General features: G+C 43.9%; 1 pseudogene; it reads right to left on the minus strand.

Annotated features, from left to right (window-relative positions):
• Nucleotides 1-3803: 3803 nt before the first annotated feature.
• Nucleotides 3804-4776, minus strand: LOC123402256 (annotated as a pseudogene).
• Between the last annotated feature and the right edge of the window lie 13871 nt (nucleotides 4777-18647).

An 18647-nucleotide genomic window follows, 5' to 3' on the forward strand; every position in this document is an offset into this window, starting at 1 on the left:
TTTAATTATGCACTTATATATTTTTTCCGCACGCCGGCAAAAAATAGATCCGGCCAGCGTTGGACGCATACCCCGACCCATTTACGGAAGCGGATGTTCGTGTCCGCCTGACCGACCCAAACGGACAAAATCGCCGTCCATTTGGGTCGGCCCGTTGAAGTTGCCCTCAAATGCATGACCAGTAAGAAATTTGCATCACGAGATAGTACAGATTAAAAAGATGGTACATATTATGAAAGCCTTACCGACATAAATGTCTCACCGAAAGATACTATAAAGAGGGTGAACATGGGCAAATGTTACCAATAATATGCAAGTATATACAGTACAATATAGGGAGGGTATGATATATCAACTTTTGATTCAAGAATCAGGACATGTGGGCATTTCTTTTTAGAAATATATCATAAGATAGTACATATTATCAAAGCTAACAATCATGTTGAGGTTTCATGTGCTGGAGCCTATTATCAAAGGTAAACAGAAAAAGAGTTTAGAAACAAGGAAACCAGATAGCATTTTGAGGACGAAGTCCCTCCTAAGGACTTCTGGAAGCACAAGCATCATGTTCATGTGTTCTGAAGCTTTAGCAAATATTGCTGCAACTTCAACGATCTCGCTCCTAGTGAATGCAAGCCTAAAAAATTCACTAGTTGCCTTTTCTCTTGATTTCTATCAAGGGTTCTCTTGTGCTGCTTCTCGCACTATTGCTGCTGGGAATGTTGTTGCCATTGTACCGACATGTTGTGTCACGCTGTTCAGCTGGCTGTTGACATCGTGTAGCATGGCCGCAAAAGGATCGCTTGGTCGAGTCGTCTTCTTTGGCCTTGGCTCCTTCTTCTACCTCTTGGAACTAGTACTTGTATCAATAAGGCAAGTGCCAATGGACCGTCTAGTTGTCCCTGTTGAGATCAGACCCTCTTCCTCATTTTCTTGTTCCTCCATAGCTATTTCCTATTCCAAGTTTCCCGCTGCCTCTCCAAAGCCTTCAGCACTTCCCCTGCTCAAAGTATGGAAATGAAACATTTGTGATACATGATCTTTTTCATCTAGAAAACAAGTACCATGGATCATTTGTAACATATTTAAACAAGAATAGATGCTACTATATATGGACAAGGCCTACTATAAGAATAAATGCTACTATGAAACAAGAACTACTATGAATCATGATCTTCTGATGTTCCTTGCATTATCGGCTCGTCAATATCAAGTGGGTCGAAAGGCATCTCTTGCGAAATAAGATTATACAAGAATGCACATGCCATGCATGATGATACAACATTGGGTCTTCGAAGGAAAAAAAGGATGGGGACCTCAAAATCCCCCACCGACCCTTGAGCCTTCCAAAGTACATGAGGTTGTAGAATGTGCCGTCGGTGAGTGCCAGCGACGGCAATGGTGGCGGCTGGAGTTGACTCGCGGCGGCACGCCACTGCGTACATGCATGGGAAGCAAGGTAAGAGGCGGCCCGAGCGAGAAAAGGGGGACAATGGGGAGGTGAGGTGAGAAAGAGAGAGGGTACGTCCACCAGAGAGACCGCGACGCGCCGGCCGTTGAGTAGGCCGCCGCTCCTGCTGCTGCTCTCGTGCGGGAGTTTTGTTTATCCACACCTCTAAAGTCCAAACCTCGAAGATAAATTAGACAGTAGGCCCAATACCTCGAAGATAAATGTGAACATTCGTTAAGATAAATGTGCACAGAAAGTAAGGAATCTTGGAACATGCATTTCCTCACAAAAAGTGTGCTTTTGATAAACAAATATAATTCCTTTACAAAAATGTATATGATATTAATTAATATGTCACCATGATGTCGCTAATCATGCGGGCGGTTTTTCTCTTTCCAGGATGCTTTTGAATCTGAATTAGGCCCTGTTTGGAACCACTCAGATTATATAATCTGGTTTTTATAATCTACTGTATTTCCAAACAGGACAATTTATATTGTAGATTTTATAAACTAGATGACCAGATTATTATAATCTCATAATCTGCTCTACCCCAGCTAAAATAAGATTATGAATTACAAATAACGTGTTACCCTTGTAAACTTCAAGAGAATTACGCAGTGCCATCGCCACTTTCCTATTTTTCCTTGTAAACAGAGGACAAACATGTCATTGTACAATTTAAAAACTGATTTACAGTTTATATAATCTGACCTCCAAACATGCCCACCTGGATTATTTTTATAAACCAGATTATGTAATCTATATTCATAATCCAGATTATCATAATCTATTATGGTTCCAAACAGGGCCTTAGGCGCGTGTATTGAAGGCTTATCCTTGGCATTATTACCCACTGACCTGCCGGTGGTAACTGAAATGGACTCTTCACGCATTTGATAGATCACTTTACTCTTCTTTGGTGAAGGAGATAAATTACCTCTTGAGTCTTTGTAAAACTAGTATTATTCATATTAGCCGGCCTGAGAACAACGTTGATTGTAATCTTGTGTGATGTGAGTAATACAAGTTTTATCCGTAAAAAAAAAGAAAAAGAAGGCTCATCACAACTTTGTACTCTTCAAATCCACAACACGGTAACACGGCCTGGCAGCTTAGCACGCATAGTAATTTCAATTTATCTCGCCTTTGACCGGTGAAGGGGGCCGAGAAATTAACTGCGCCTGCACAGATAAACTACTCAGTCTCAAGCAGTGACTGAATCCCCAAATTCAGCCAAACCACACAAGCAAATCTACCAATTCAGAGTGCAAAATTCTCGCAAAAGAAGAGATCACCAAACCAAAGATACATATAAGCAATGATGCATTTTAAGATCATTTACTCACACATCAATGACCACAATACTACTTGAAAACTATGCAGTTAACAGCTTCCATAGTAAACACCATATTAGGTCCAGCCGTCCAGGCATTTTACTGATAGTACATGGCAACTAACGGCATAAGCAAGTTATACTAACGCATTTCACGGCTTGCATGAGACCACCCAACACTATAATCAACCGCCATATACCACAGTCAGATGGATTAACCTGTGAGCAGCTTGCAAAATAAACATTTATAGCATGGTCAGATAAACACTATAATCAACCGCCATATACCACAGTCAGATGGATTAACCTGTGAGCAGCTTGCAAAATAAACATTTATAGCATGGTCAGATAAACACTATAATCAACCGCCATATACCACAGTCAGATGGATTAACCTGTGAGCAGCTTGCAAAATAAACATTTATAGCATGGTCAGATAAACACTATAATCAACCGCCATATACCACAGTCAGATGGATTAACCTGTGAGCAGCTTGCAAAATAAACATTTATAGCATGGTCAGATAAACACTATAATCAACAGCCATATACCACAGTCAGATGGATTAACCTGTGAGCAGCTTGCAAAATAAACATTTATAGCATGGTCAGATAAACACTATAATCAACCGCCATATACCACAGTCAGATGGATTAACCTGTGAGCAGCTTGCAAAATAAACATTTATAGCATGGTCAGATAAACACTATAATCAACCGCCATATACCACAGTCAGATGGATTAACCTGTGAGCAGCTTGCAAAATAAACATTTATAGCATGGTCAGATAAACACTATAATCAACAGCCATATACGGATATAACACAGTCAGATGGATTAACCTGTGAGCAGCTTGCAAAATAAACATTTATAGCATGGTCAGATAAACACTATAATCAACCGCCATATACCACAGTCAGATGGATTAACCTGTGAGCAGCTTGCAAAATAAACATTTATAGCATGGTCCGTCAGATAACATGGGAGCAGCTCAACAACAATATAACACCTTCAATTCAGTCCTGGGGGAATAGCCATGCTGCCAGACGTATCATTGGATGAGGGGAAGAGATGTCGCCGAGTCTCATGTCATAGGCACTGCATGATGTGCTCTCCTCGATGTAACTGTAGTCCATACGATACTCGTCATCATCATCCAAGAAGAAGATGTGATTGCCCAACAACCCGTACTGAGACACGGCCACAGCCCTGGAGCACCTTCGACGCATAAACAGCACCTGGTCATCCCCCATGGTCGACACCTTCACCCATCGCGAGTGCTCAAAGTCAGCCTCGAATACCTCAAGCTTGCTTCGTCCAGCAATAGTTTTACGAGGCCCTCCAGGTCTAACTTGAGGAACCTGGCACCAAATATCCCTGCGTACTAACAGCAACACGCCACGCGATTCAACCAGATAGAGCTTCTTGACGGGCATACCGTTCTCTTCAGAGCCAACATGGTATAACCTGAAAACCACCGTGCCCTCAATGACCCTTCCAATCCGAGAAACCTGTGGATCGCCGGTGCTTTGGTCGTGGCTGATGTTCACCACAAGGAGGTTCTCGTCATCGTCAAGGGCATAGCTAGAGCTTTCCCTGGTAGAATGCCATGTGTTCAAAATCCTTAGACTCATCACACGCGCGTACCGACCACGACAAGGCCCCTGGCTGGCAGATTAGGATCTGACTGGTGTGTTCAACGCCGACCAGTGCGGCAACAAGGTTTGATGAGCACAGGATTAGCTTAATTACGTGCAGCTTCTTCGAGTCATTGATATGCATCCATGTAGGGTAAGGGTCCGCAAATTTTGACCCATGCTCGAGTGACCATTTAGAGACTGCATTTGGAGGCCGGAGTCGGACGCTCGTCACGACCGCCCTGGAGCAGCGCCGTCCCGGTGGCAGAGCGGGGATCGATCTACCGTTCGCGCCGGCGGCAGGCTGCCACTCCTCTTGCTGCTGTCGTGTGGCCGTGTGGGACGGGCGCATATATCTTGCTTACAGCGAGACCTAAGGGAGCGATATGGGCCGGCGCAGGCGCGATGGAGGCACAGCCTCATTCTTTTCACGTTTTTCTATTTTTTATTTCTTTTATTTTTTACTTTTCATACTTCCAAATGTGATAAATAAATCTATTAAAAAACTACATTACATAAAAATTTCAAAAAAATTGTTAACCAAGATTTAAAAAAATGTTAACAAAGTCATGTTGCAGAAAACTTTTGTAACATAGGTTTGGTTGCAGGAAAAATTCCTCATCTTTTTGCAACATTGGTACTATTGCGGAAGAAACTTTTGCAACAAAGGTCATGTTGAAGAAAACTTTCACGATATAGATCAGGTTTTAGAAAAAATTCTTTGTTTTTTGACAACTTTGGTACTATTGCGGAAGAAATTTTTACAACATAAATGATGTTGCAGAAATTTTTACAGTGGAGATGATGCTCTAGAAACGTCGCTCGCCATTGCCGACGCATGTCATAATAGCACCGCCTTTTGCAATGAATGTAATGTTGCTGCAACAAATGCATGAATGTGGGAAGGAAGAAAACGTGTGGTTAATGTGCTTCGCTGAAGAGATAAGACAGAAAGGGATATAAACTGATTAGGCCCTGACCACGTGGCAAGCAAAAGAGACGACGGGCGAAAATAAGCCGGTTGATCCAAATATTTTCTCTTAAGAAAATGTTAATATTTTATTGAAAAATGTTAATCAAGCATTTGAATTTGTTTAAATATGAATAGAAAAAACATTAACCTTATTTTAAAAATCTTCTATTTGAAAATTTTGAATCAGGCATTTGGAAAAACATTAAACATGCATATAATTTTTTGAAGAAGTCCATTTTATGAAAATGGGTGTTTCACATAACCCCCCGATCAATTTTTTGCATAGTTGTCATTTTTTCTCCTCCCTTAACCCCCTCATCGTTTCATTATCGTTAAGAAATCATCCTTGGTCGGTTTGCTAGGTGGTTTGCTTTTTTGACGTGGTCAAAGTGGTGGGTGGGTCCCCTCATCAGGTGAGATGTGTCATTTACATGTGGGACCCACAGTGGTCGCTTAAATTGGCATTTTCGTGCTAGCATGAGGGAGAGGATGGTGTCTGACGCGCACCAATGAGCTTGACGGTGCTAGGGGCTCAATGAAGGGGGGGATGCTAGGTTGCTGGGAGGGCTCGTGGACCGGGGTGCTACACGCGGGCGAAGATGGGGTCGCAGCCGACGACAACCTCTTATCTCGCAATGATGACTGCATAACCAACTCGTTCTTCTTCGTATGGGGCTACACCTTGCGCAAAGGACCACACATCTGTTGGAAATATGCCCTAGAGGCAATACTAAATTAGTTATTATTATATTTCTTTGTTCATGATAATCGTTTATTATCCATGCTATAATTGTATTGATTGGAAACACAATACTTGTGTGGATACATAGACAAAACACTGTCCCTAGTAAGCCTCTAGTTGACTAGCACGTTGATCAAAGATGGTCAAGGTTTCCTGACCATAGGCAAGTGTTGTCACTTGATAACGGGATCACATCATTAGGAGAATCATGTGATGGAGTAGACCCAAACTAATAAACGTAGCATGTTGATCGTGTCATTTTGTTGCTAATGTTTTCTGCGTGTCAAGTATTTATTCCTATGATCATGAGATCATATAACTCACTGGCACCGGAGGAATGCTTTGTATGTATCAAACGTCACAACGTAACTGGGTGACTATAAAGATTCTCTACAGGTATCTCCGAAGGTGCCTGTTGAGTTAGTATAGATCAAGACTGGGATCTGTCACTCCATGTGATGGAGAGGTATCTCGGGGCCCACTCGGTAATACAACACCACACACAAGCCTTGCAAGCAATGTGACTTAGTGTATGTCACGGGATCTTGTATTACGGAACGAGTAAAGAGACTTGCCGGTAAACAAGATTGAAATAGGTATGCGGATACTGACGATCGAATCTTGGACAAGTAACATACCGAAGGACAAAGGGAATGACATACGGGATTATATGAATCCTTGGCACTGAGGTTCAAACGATAAGTTCTTCGTATAATATGTAGGATCCAATATGGGCATCCAGGTCCCGCTATTGGATATTGACCGAGGAGTCCCTCGGGTCATGTCTACATAGTTCTCGAACCCGCAGGGTCTGCACACTTAAGGTTCGACGTTGTTTTATGCGTATTTGAGTTACATGGTTGGTTACCGAATGTTGTTCGGAGTCCCGGATGAGATCACGGACGTCACGAGGGTTTCCGGAATAGTCTGGAGACGAAGATTGATATATAGGATGACCTCATTTGATTACCTGAAAGTTTTCGGCATTACCGGGAATGTACCGGGAGTAACGAATGGGTTCCGGATGTTCATCGGGGGGGGGGGGGGGGGAGCCCACCCGGGGGAAGCCCATAGGCCTAAGGGGTGCCACACCAGTCCTTAGTGGGCTGGTGGACAAGCCCAAGAGGGCCCTTGCGCAGGAGAGAGAAAAAATCAAAGAAAAAAAAGGGAAGTGGAAAATTAGAGAAGGACTCCACCTTCCAATCCTAGTTGGACTAGGATTGGAGGAGGAATCCTCCTCCCCCCACTTCGGCCGACCCCTTGGGGCTCCTTGAGCCTCAAGGCAATGTCCCTCCCCTCCCTCCTATATATACTGAGGTATTAGGGCTGATTTGACACAACTTTGCCATGGCAGCCCGACCACATACCTCCACGGTTTTTCCTTTAGACCGTATTTCTACGGAGCTCGGGCGGAGCCCTGCTGAGATAGATCACCACCAACCTCCGGAGCGCTGTCACGCTGCCGGAGAACTCATCTACCTCTCCGTCTCTCTTGCTGGATCAAGAAGGCCGAGATCATCGTCGAGCTGTACGTGTGCTGAACGCGGAGGTGCCGTATGTTCAGCACTTGATTGCAACGGATCGCGAGATGGTTCGTGGGACGGATCGCGGGACGGATCGTGGGACGGATCACGGGACGGTTCGTGGGACGGTTCGCGGGGCGGATCAAGGGACGTGAGGACGTTCCACTACATCAACCGCGTTTCTTAACGCTTGTGTTGTGCGATCTACAAGGGTACGTAGATCGGAAATCTCCACTCGTAGATGAATATCACCATGATAGGTATTGCGTGTGCGTAGGAAATTTTTTGTTTCCCATGCGACGTTCCCCAACAGTGGCATCATGAGCTAGGTTCATGCGTAGATGTTATCTCGAGTAGAACACAAAAGTTTTGTGGGCGGTGATGTGCGATTTGTGTTGGGGAACGTCGCATGGGAAACAAAAAATTTCCTACGCGCACGAAGACCTATCATGGTGATATCCATCTACGAGAGGGGATGAGTGATCTATGTACCCTTGTAGATCATACAGCAGAAGTGTTAGTGAACGCGGTTGATGTAGTGGAATGTCCTCACGTCCCTCGATCCGCCCCGCAAACAATCCCGCGATCAGTCCCACGATCTAGTACCGAACGGACGGCACCTCCGCGTTCAACACACGTACAGCTCGACGATGATCTCGGCCTTCTTGATCCAGCAAGATAGACGGAGAGGTAGAAGAGTTATCCGGCAGCATGATGGTGCTCCGGAGGTTGGTGATGACCTTGTCTCAGCAGGGCTCCGCCCGAGCTCCGCAGAAACGCGATCTAGAGGAAAAACCGTGGAGGTATGTGGTCGGGCTGCCGTGGAAAAGTCGTCTCAAATCAGCCCTAAAACCCCACTATATATAGGAGGAGGAGGGGGGAGACTTGCCTTGGGCTCCAAGGACTCCCAAGGGAGTCGGCCGAGCCAAGGGGGAAGGTCTCCCCCTCCCAAACCGAAATCCACTTGGTCTGGAAGGTGGAGTCCTTCTTCCCTTTCCCACCTCCTTCTTTTTCTTTTCTTTTCCTCTTTGATTTTCTTTCCTATGCGCATAGGCCTCTCTTGGGCTGTCTCACCAGCCCACTAAGGGCTGGTGCGGCACCCCAAACACCCATGGGCTTCCCGGGGGTGGGTGGGCCCCCCCCGGTGAACTCCCGGAACCCATTCGTCATTCCCGGTACATTCCCGGTAAATCCGAAAACCCTCCGGTAATCAAATGAGGTCATCCTATATATCAATCTTCGTTTCCGGACCATTCGGGAAACCCTCGTGACGTCCGTGATCTCATCCGGGACTCCGAACAACATTCGGTAACCAACCATATAACTCAAATACGCATAAAACAACGTCAAACCTTAAGTGTGCAGACCCTGCGGGTTCGAGAACTATGTAGACATGACCCGAGAGACTCCTCGGTCAATATCCAATAGCGGGACCTGTATGCCCATATTGGATCCTACATATTCTACAAAGATCTTATCGTTTGAACCTCAGTGCCAAGGATTCATATAATCCCGTATGTCATTCCCTTTGTCCTTCGGTATGTTACTTGCCCGAGATTTGATCGTTAGTATCCGCATACCTATTTCAATCTCGTTTACCGGCAAGTCTCTTTACTCGTTCCGTAATACAAGATCCCACAACTTACACTAAGTCACATTGCTTGCAAGGCTTGTGTGTGATGTTGTATTACCGAGTGGGCCCCGAGATACCTCTCCGTCACACGGAGTGACAAATCCCAGTCTCGATCCATACTAACTCAACGAACACCTTCGGAGATACCTGTAGAGCATCTTTATAGTCACCCAGTTACGTTGCAACGTTTGATACACACAAAGCATTCCTCCGGTGTCCGTGAGTTATATGATCTCATGGTCATAGGAACAAATACTTGACACGCAGAAAACAGTAGCAACAAAATGACACGATCAACATGCTACGTCTATTAGTTTGGGTCTAGTCCATCACATGATTCTCCTAATGATGTGATCCCGTTATCAAGTGACAACACTTGCCTATGGCCAGGAAACCTTGACCATCTTTGATCAACGAGCTAGTCAACTAGAGGCTTACTAGGGACAGTGTTTTGTCTATGTATCCACACATGCACTGTGTTTCCAATCAATACAATTATAGCATGGATAATAAACGATTATCATGAACTAAGAAATATAATAATAACTAATTTATTATTGCCTCTAGGGAATATTTCCAACAGTCTCCCACTTGCACTAGAGTCAATAATCTAGTTCACATCACCATGTGATTCCAACGAATCCAACACCCATATAGTTATGGGGTCTGATCACGTCTTGCTCGTGAGAGAGGTTTTAGTCAACGGTTCTGAAACTTTCAGATCCGTGCGTTCTTTACAAATCTTTATGTCATCTTATAGATGCTGCTACTACGTGCTATTCGGAAATGCTCCAAATATCTACTCTACTATACGAATCCGTTTCACTACTCGTAGTTATTCGGATTAGTGTCAAAGATTGCATTGACGTAACCCTTTATGACGAACTCTTTAACCACCTCCATAATCGAGAAAAATTCCTTAGTCCATTAGTTACTAAGGATAAATTTTGACCACTGCTAGTGATTCAATCATGGATCACTCTCTGTACCTCTCAACAGATCTTGAGTCAAGGCACACATCAGGTGCGGTACACAGCATGGCATACTTTAGATTCTACGGCTAAGGCATAGAAGACGACCTTCGTCTATTCTCTTTATTCTGCCGGGGTCGGGTTTCGAGTCTTACTCAAATTCACACCTCACAACGCAACCAAGAACTCTTTCTTTGCTGATCTATTTTGAACTCTTTCAAAAACTTGTCAAGGCATGCATCTTGTTGAAAATTCTATTAAGCGCTTTCGATCTATCTCCATAGATCTTTGATGCTCAACGTTCAAGTAGCTTAATCCAGGTACTCCTTTGAAAACGTCTTTCAAACAACCTTGTATGCTTTACAGAAATTCTATATTACTTCTGATCCAGAATATGTCAACCACATATACTTATCAGAAATTCTATAGTGCTCCCACTCACTTCTTTGGAAATACAAGTTTCTCATAAACCTTGTACAAACCCAAAATCTTTGATCATCTCATCAAAGTATATATATTCCAACTCCGAGATGCTTGCACCAGTCCATTGAAGGATCGCTGGAGCGTGCATACTTGCTAGTATCTTTAGGATCGACAAAAACTCCTGGTTGTATCACATACAATGTTTGCTCAAGGAAACCGTCGAGGAAACAATGTTTTGACATCCTACGTGCAATATTTCATAAATAATGCATCAACAACTAACATAATTCTAACAGACCTTTAGCATCGCTACGAGTGAGAAAGTCTCATCATAGTCAACTGTTTGATCTTGTCGAAAACATCTTTGCGACAAGTCGAGCTTTTCTTAATAGTGACTTATCACTATCATCGTCTGTTTTCCTTTAAAGATCCATCTTTACTCAATAGTCCTATGACCATCAAGTAGTTCTTTCAAAGTCTACACTTTGTTTTCATACATGGATCCTCTCTCGGATTTTATGGCCTCCAGCCATTTGTCGGAATCCGGGTCCACCATTGCTTTCTTCATAACTCGTAGGTTCACTGTTGCTCGACAACATGACTTCCAAGACAGGGTTACCGTACTACTCTGCAGCAGTGCGCGACCTTGTCGACCTACGATTTTTGTAGTAACTTGATTCGAAGCTCAATGATCATCATCATCAGCTTCCACTTCAATTGGTGTAGGCGCCACATGAACAACTTCCTGCGCCCTGCTACACACTGGTTGAAGTGATGGTTCAATAACCTCATCAAGTTCTACTACCCTCCCACTCAATTCTTTTGAGAGAAACCTTTCCTCGAGAAAGGATCAGTTTCTAGAAACAAACACTTTGCTTTCGGATCTGAGATAGGAGATGTACCCAACTGTTTTGGATACCCTATGAAGAAGCATTTATCCGCTTTGGGTTCGAGCTTATCAGACTGAAACTTTTCACATAAGTGTCGAAACCCCAAACTTTCAAGAAACGACAGTTTAGATTTCTCTAAACCTCAGTCTATACTGTGTCATCTCAAAGGAAATACGCGGTGCCCTATTTAAAGTGAGTGCGGTTGTCTCTAATGCATAACCCATAAACGATAGTGGTAATTCAATAAGAGACATCATAGTATGCACCATACCAAATAGTGCGTGGCTATGACGTTCAGACACATCATCACACTATGATGTTCCAGGTGGCATGAACTGCGAAACAATTTCCACATTGTCTTAACTGCGTACCAAAACTCGTAACTCAGATATTCATTTCTATGATCATATCGTAGACAGTTTATCCTCTTGTTGCGACGAACTTCACTCTGAAACGGATTTGAACTTTTCAACATTTCAGACTTGTGATTCATTAAGTAAATACTCGTGTATCTACTCAAATCGTCAGTGAAGTAAGAACATAATGATATCCACTTCGTGCCTCAGTACACATTGGACTGCATACATCAAAATGTATCACTTCCAACAAGTTACTATCTTATTTCATCTCAATGAAAACAAGGCCTTGCTCATGTGGTATGGTTTGCATGTCACTAGTGATTCAAAATCAGGTGAGTACAAAGATCCATCAACATGGAGCCTCTTCATGCAATTTATACTAACATGACTCAAGCGGCAGTGCCACAAGTAAGTGGTACTATCATTAACTCGTATCTTTTTGGCACCAATGTCATGAACATGTGTAACACTACGATCGAGATTCAATAAACCATTGAAGGTGATTATTCAAGAAAATAGAGTAACCATTATTCTCTTTAAATGAATAATCGTATTGCAATAAACACGATCCAATCATGTTCATGCTTAACGCAAGCACCGAATAACAATTATTTAGGTTTAACACCAATCCCGATGGTAGAGGGAGCGTGCGACGTTTGATCATATCAACCTTGGAAACACTTCCAACACGTATCGTCACCTCGCCTTTAGCTAGTCTCCGTTTATGCCGTAGCTTTCATTTCGTGTTACTAATCACTTAGCAACCGAACCGGTATCCAATACCCTCATGCTACTAGGAGTACTAGTAAAGTACACATCAACATCATGTATATCTAATATACTTCTCTTGACTTTTGCCAGCCTTCTTATCTACCAAGTATCTAGAGTTGCTCCGCCTCAGTGACTGTTCCCCTCATTACAGAAGCACTTAGTCTCGGGTTTGGGTTTAATCTTGGGTCTCTTCATTAGTGCAGCAACTGTTTTGCCGTTTCACGAAGTATCCCTTCTAGCCCTGGCCTTTCTTGAAACTTAGTGGTTCTACAAACCATCAACTATTGATGCTCCTTCTTGATTTCTACTTTCGTAGTGTCAAACATCGCGAATCGCTCAAGGATCATTGTATGTATCCTTGATATGTTATAGTTCATCACGAAGCTCTCACAGCTTGGTGGCAGTGACTTTGGAGAACTATCACTATCTCATCTGGAAGATTAACTCCCACTTGATTCAAGCGATTGTCGTACTCAGACAATCTGAGCACACGCTCAACGATTGAGCCTTTCTCCTTTACTTTGTGGACAAAGAATCTTGTCGGAGGTCTCGTACCTCTTAACAAGGGCACAAGCATGAAATCACAATTTCATCTCTTTAGAACATCACTTATGTTCCGTGACGTTTTACAACGTTTTCGGCGCCTTGCTTTTAAGCCATTAAGTATTTTGCACTGAACTATCGTGTAGTCATCAGAAACGTGTATGTCGGATGTTCATAGCATCCACAGACGACGCTCGAGGTGCAGCACACCGAGTGGTGCATTAAGGACATAATCCTTCTGCGCAGCAACGAGGACAATCCTCGGTTTTACAGACCCAGTCTGCAAAGTTTTGCTACTATCAATTTTCAACTAAATTTTCTCTAGGATCATATAAAAACAGTAGAGCTATAGTGCAAGCTACATCGTAATTCGCAAAGACCATTAGACTATGTTCATGACAATTAGTTCAATTAATCATATTACTTAAGAACTCCCACTCAAAAAGTACATATCTCTAGTCATTTGAGTGGTACATGATCCAAATCCACTATCTCAAGTCCGATCATCACGTGAGTCGAGAATAGTTTCAGTGGTAAGCATCTCTATGCTAATCATATCAACTATGCGATTCATGCTCGACCTTTCGGTCTCATGTGTTCCGAGGCCATGTCTGCACATGCTAGGCTCGTCAAGCTTAACCCGAGTGTTCCGCGTGCGCAACTGTTTTGCACCCGTTGTATGTGAACGTTGAGTCTATCACACCCGATCATCACGTGGTGTCTCGAAACGACGAACTGTAGCAACGGTGCACAGTCGGGGAGAACACAATTTCGTCTTGAAATTTTAGTGAGAGATCACCTCATAATGCTACCGTCGTTCTAAGCAAAATAAGGTGCATAAAAGGATTAACATCATATGCAATTCATAAGTGACATGATATGGCCATCATCACGTGCTTCTTGATCTCCATCACCAAAGCACCGACATGATCTTCTTGTCACCGGCGTCACACCATGATCTCCATCATCATGATCTCCATCAACGTATCGCCATCGGGGTTGTCGTGCTACTTATGCTATTACTACTAAAGCTACGTCCTAGCAAAATAGTAAACGCATCTGCAAGCACAAACGTTAGTTATAAAGACAACCCTATGGCTCCTGCCGGTTGTCGTACCATCGACGTGCAAGTCGATATTAACTATTACAACATGATCATCTCATACATCCAATATATCACATCACATCGTTGGCCATATCACATCACAAGCATACCCTGCAAAAACAAGTTAGACGTCCTCTAATTTTGTTGTTTGCATGTTTTACGTGGTGACCATGGGTATCTAGTAGGATCGCATCTTACTTACGCAAACACCACAACGGAGATATATGAATTGCTATTTAACCTCATCCAAGGACCTCCTCCGTCAATTCCGATTCAACTAAAGTTGGAGAAACTGACACCCGCCAGTCATCTTTGAGCAACGGAGTTACTCGTAGCGATGAAACCAGTCTCTCGTAAGCGTACGAGTAATGTCGGTCCGAGCCGCTTCGATCCAACAATACCGCGGAATCAAGAAAAGAATAAGGAGGGCAGCAAAACGCACATCACCGCCCACAAAAACTTTTGTGTTCTACTCGAGAAGACATCTACGCATGAACCTAGCTCATGATGCCACTGTTGGGGAACGTCGCATGGGAAACAAAAAATTTCCTACGCGCACGAAGACCTATCATGGTGATGTCCATCTACGAGAGGGGATGAGTGATCTACGTACCCTTGTAGATCGTACATCAGAAGCGTTAGTGAACGCGGTTGATGTAGTGGAACGTCCTCACGTCCCTCGATCCGCCTCGCGAACAATCCCGCGATCAGTCCCACGATCTAGTACCGAACGGACGGCACCTCCGCGTTCAACACACGTACAGCTCGACGATGATCTCGGCCTTCTTGATCCAGCAAGAGAGACGGAGAGGTAGAAGAGTTCTCCGGCAGCGTGACGGCGCTCCGGAGGTTGGTGATGACCTTGTCTCAGCAGGGCTCCGCCCGAACTCCGCAGAAACGCGATCTAGAAGAAAAACCGTGGAGGTATGTGGTCGGGCTGCCGTGGAAAAGTCGTCTCAAATCAGCCCTAAAACCCCACTATATATAGGAGGAGGAGGGGGGAGACTTGCCTTGGGGTCCAAGGACTCCCAAGGGAGTCGGCCGAGCCAAGGGGGAAGGTCTCCCCCTCCCAAACCGAAATCCACTTGGTTTGGAAGGTGGAGTCCTTCTTCCCTTTCCCACCTCCTTCTTTTTTTTCCTCTTTGATTTTCTTTCCTATGCGCATAGGCCTCTCTTGGGCTGTCTCACCAGCCCACTAAGGGCTGGTGCGGCACCCCAAACACCCATGGGCTTCCCCGGGGTGGGTGGGCCCCCCCGGTGAACTCCCGGAACCCATTCGTCATTCCCGGTACATTCCCGGTAACTCCGAAAACCCTCCGGTAATCAAATGAGGTCATCCTATATATATCAATCTTCGTTTCCGGACCATTCCGGAAACCCTCGTGACGTCCGTGATCTCATCCGGGACTCCGAACAACATTCGGTAACCAACCATATAACTCAAATACGCATAAAACAACGTCGAACCTTAAGTGTGCAGACCCTGCGGGTTCGAGAACTATGTAGACATGCCCCGAGAGACTCCTCGGTCAATATCCAATAGCGGGACCTGGATGCCCATATTGGATCCTACATATTCTACGAAGATCTTATCGTTTGAACCTCAGTGCCAAGGATTCATATAATCCCGTATGTCATTCCCTTTGTCCTTCGGTATGTTACTTGCCCGAGATTTGATCGTCAGTATCCGCATACCTATTTCAATCTCGTTTACCGGCAAGTCTCTTTACTCGTTCCGTAATACAAGATCCCGCAACTTACACTAAGTCACATTGCTTGCAAGGCTTGTGTGTGATGTTGTATTACCGAGTGGGCCCCGAGATACCTCTCCGTCACACGGAGTGACAAATCCCAGTCTCGATCCATACTAACTCAATGAACACCTTCGGAGATACCTGTAGAGCATCTTTATAGTCACCCAGTTACGTTGCGACGTTTGATACACACAAAGCATTCCTCCGGTGTCTGTGAGTTATATGATCTCATGGTCATAGGAACAAATACTTGACACGCAGAAAACAGTAGCAACAAAATGACACGATCAACATGCTACGTCTATTAGTTTGGGTCTAGTCCATCACATGATTCTCCTAATGATGTGATCCCGTTATCAAGTGACAACACTTGCCTATGGCCAGGAAACCTTGACCATCTTTGATCAACGAGCTAGTCAACTAGAGGCTTACTAGGGACAGTGTTTTGTCTATGTATCCACACATGCACTATGTTTCCAATCAATACAATTATAGCATGGATAATAAACGATTATCATGAACTAAGAAATATAATAATAACTAATTTATTATTGCCTCTAGGGCATATTTCCAACAATTTGCTGCCTTCCTTAGTCTTTTCTTGATTCCGCGGTATTATTGTATCGAAGCGGCTCGGACCGACATTACTCGTACGCTTACGAGAGAGTGGTTTCATCGCTACGAGGAACCCCGTTGCTGAAAGATGACTGGCGAGTGTCGGTTTCTCCAACTTTAGTTGAATCGGATTTGACCGAGGAGGTCCTTGGAGAGAGGTTAAATAGCAATTCATACATCTCCATTTTGGTGTTTGCGTAAGTAAGATGCGATCCTACTAGATACCCATGGCAACCACGTAAAACATGCAACAACAATTAGAGGACGTCTAACTTGTTTTTGCAGGGTATGCTTGCGATGTGATATGGCCAACGACGTGATGTGATATATTGGATGTATGAGATGATCATGTTGTAATAGTTAATATCGACTTGCACGTCGATGGTACGGCAACCGACATGAGCCATAGGGTTGTCTTTAAACTAACGTTTGTGCTTGCATATGCGTTTACTATATTGCTAGGACGTAGCTTTAGTAGTAATAGCATGAGTAGCACGACAACCCCGATGGCGTCACGTTGATGGAGATCATGGTGTGGCGCCGATGACAAGAAGATCGTGTCGGTGCTTTGGTGATGGAGATCAAGAAGCACATGATGATGGCCATATCATGTCACTTATGAATTGCATGTGATGTTAATCCTTTATGCACCTTATTATGGTTAGAACGACGGTAGCATTATGAGGTGATCTCTCACTAAAATTTCAAGATCAAATTATGTTCTCCCTGACTGTGCACCGTTGCGACAGTTCGTCGTTTCGAGACACCACGTGATGATCGGGTGTGATAGACTCAATGTTCACATACAACGGTTGCAAAACAGTTGCACGCGTGGAACACTCGGGTTAAACTTGACGAGCCTAGCATGTGCAGGCATGGCCTCGGAACACATGAGACCGAAAGGTCGAGCATGAATCGTATAGTTGATATGATTAGCATAGAGATGCTTACCACTGAAACTATTCTCGACTCACGTGATGATCGGACTTGAGATAGTGGATTTGGATCATGTACCACTCAAATGACTAGAGAGATGTACTTTTTGAGTGGGAGTTCTTAAGTAATATGATTAATTGAACTAATTGTCATGAAGCTAGTCTAATGGTCTTTGCGAATTACGATGTAGCTTGCGCTATAGCTCTACTGTTTTTATATGTTCCTAGAGAAAATTTAGTTGAAAGTTGATAGTAGCAACTTTGCGGACTGAGTGTGTAAAACCGAGGATTGTCCTCGTTGCTGCGCAGAAGGCTTATGTACTTAATGCACCACTCGGTGTGCTGCACCTCGAGCGTCGTTTGTGGATGTTGTGAACATTCGACATACATGTTTCTGATGACTACGCAATAGTTCAGTGCAAAATACTTAATCGCTTAGAAGCAAGGCGCCGAAGACGGTTTTTGAAACATCACGGAACGTAAGAGATGTTCTGAAGAGATGAAATTGTGATTTCATGCTTGTGCCCTTGTTAAGAGGTATGAGACCTCCGACAAGATTCTTTGTCCACGAAGTAAAGGAGAAAAGCTCAATTGTTGAGCGTGTGCTCAGATTGTCTGAGTATGACAATCGCTTGAATCAAGTGGGAGATTTTGGGAGTTAATCTTCCAGATGAGATAGTGATGGTTCTCCAAAGACACTGCCACCAAGTTGTGAGAGCTTCGTGATGAACTATAACATATCAAGGATAGATACAATGATCCTTGAGCGATTCGCGATGTTTGACACTGCGAAAGTAGAAATCAAGAAGGAGCATCAATAGTTGATGGTTAGTAAAACCACTAAGTTTCGAGAAAGGCAAGGGCTAGAAGGGATACTTCGTGAAACCAAAAAACAGTTGCTGCACTAATGAAGAGACCCAAGATTAAACCCAAGCCCGAGACTAAGTGCTTCTGTTATGAGGGGAACGGTCACTGAGGCGGAGCTA

Source organism: Hordeum vulgare, chromosome 1H, assembly GCF_904849725.1.
Source record: "Hordeum vulgare subsp. vulgare chromosome 1H, MorexV3_pseudomolecules_assembly, whole genome shotgun sequence".
Taxonomy (NCBI): Eukaryota; Viridiplantae; Streptophyta; class Magnoliopsida; order Poales; family Poaceae; genus Hordeum; species Hordeum vulgare.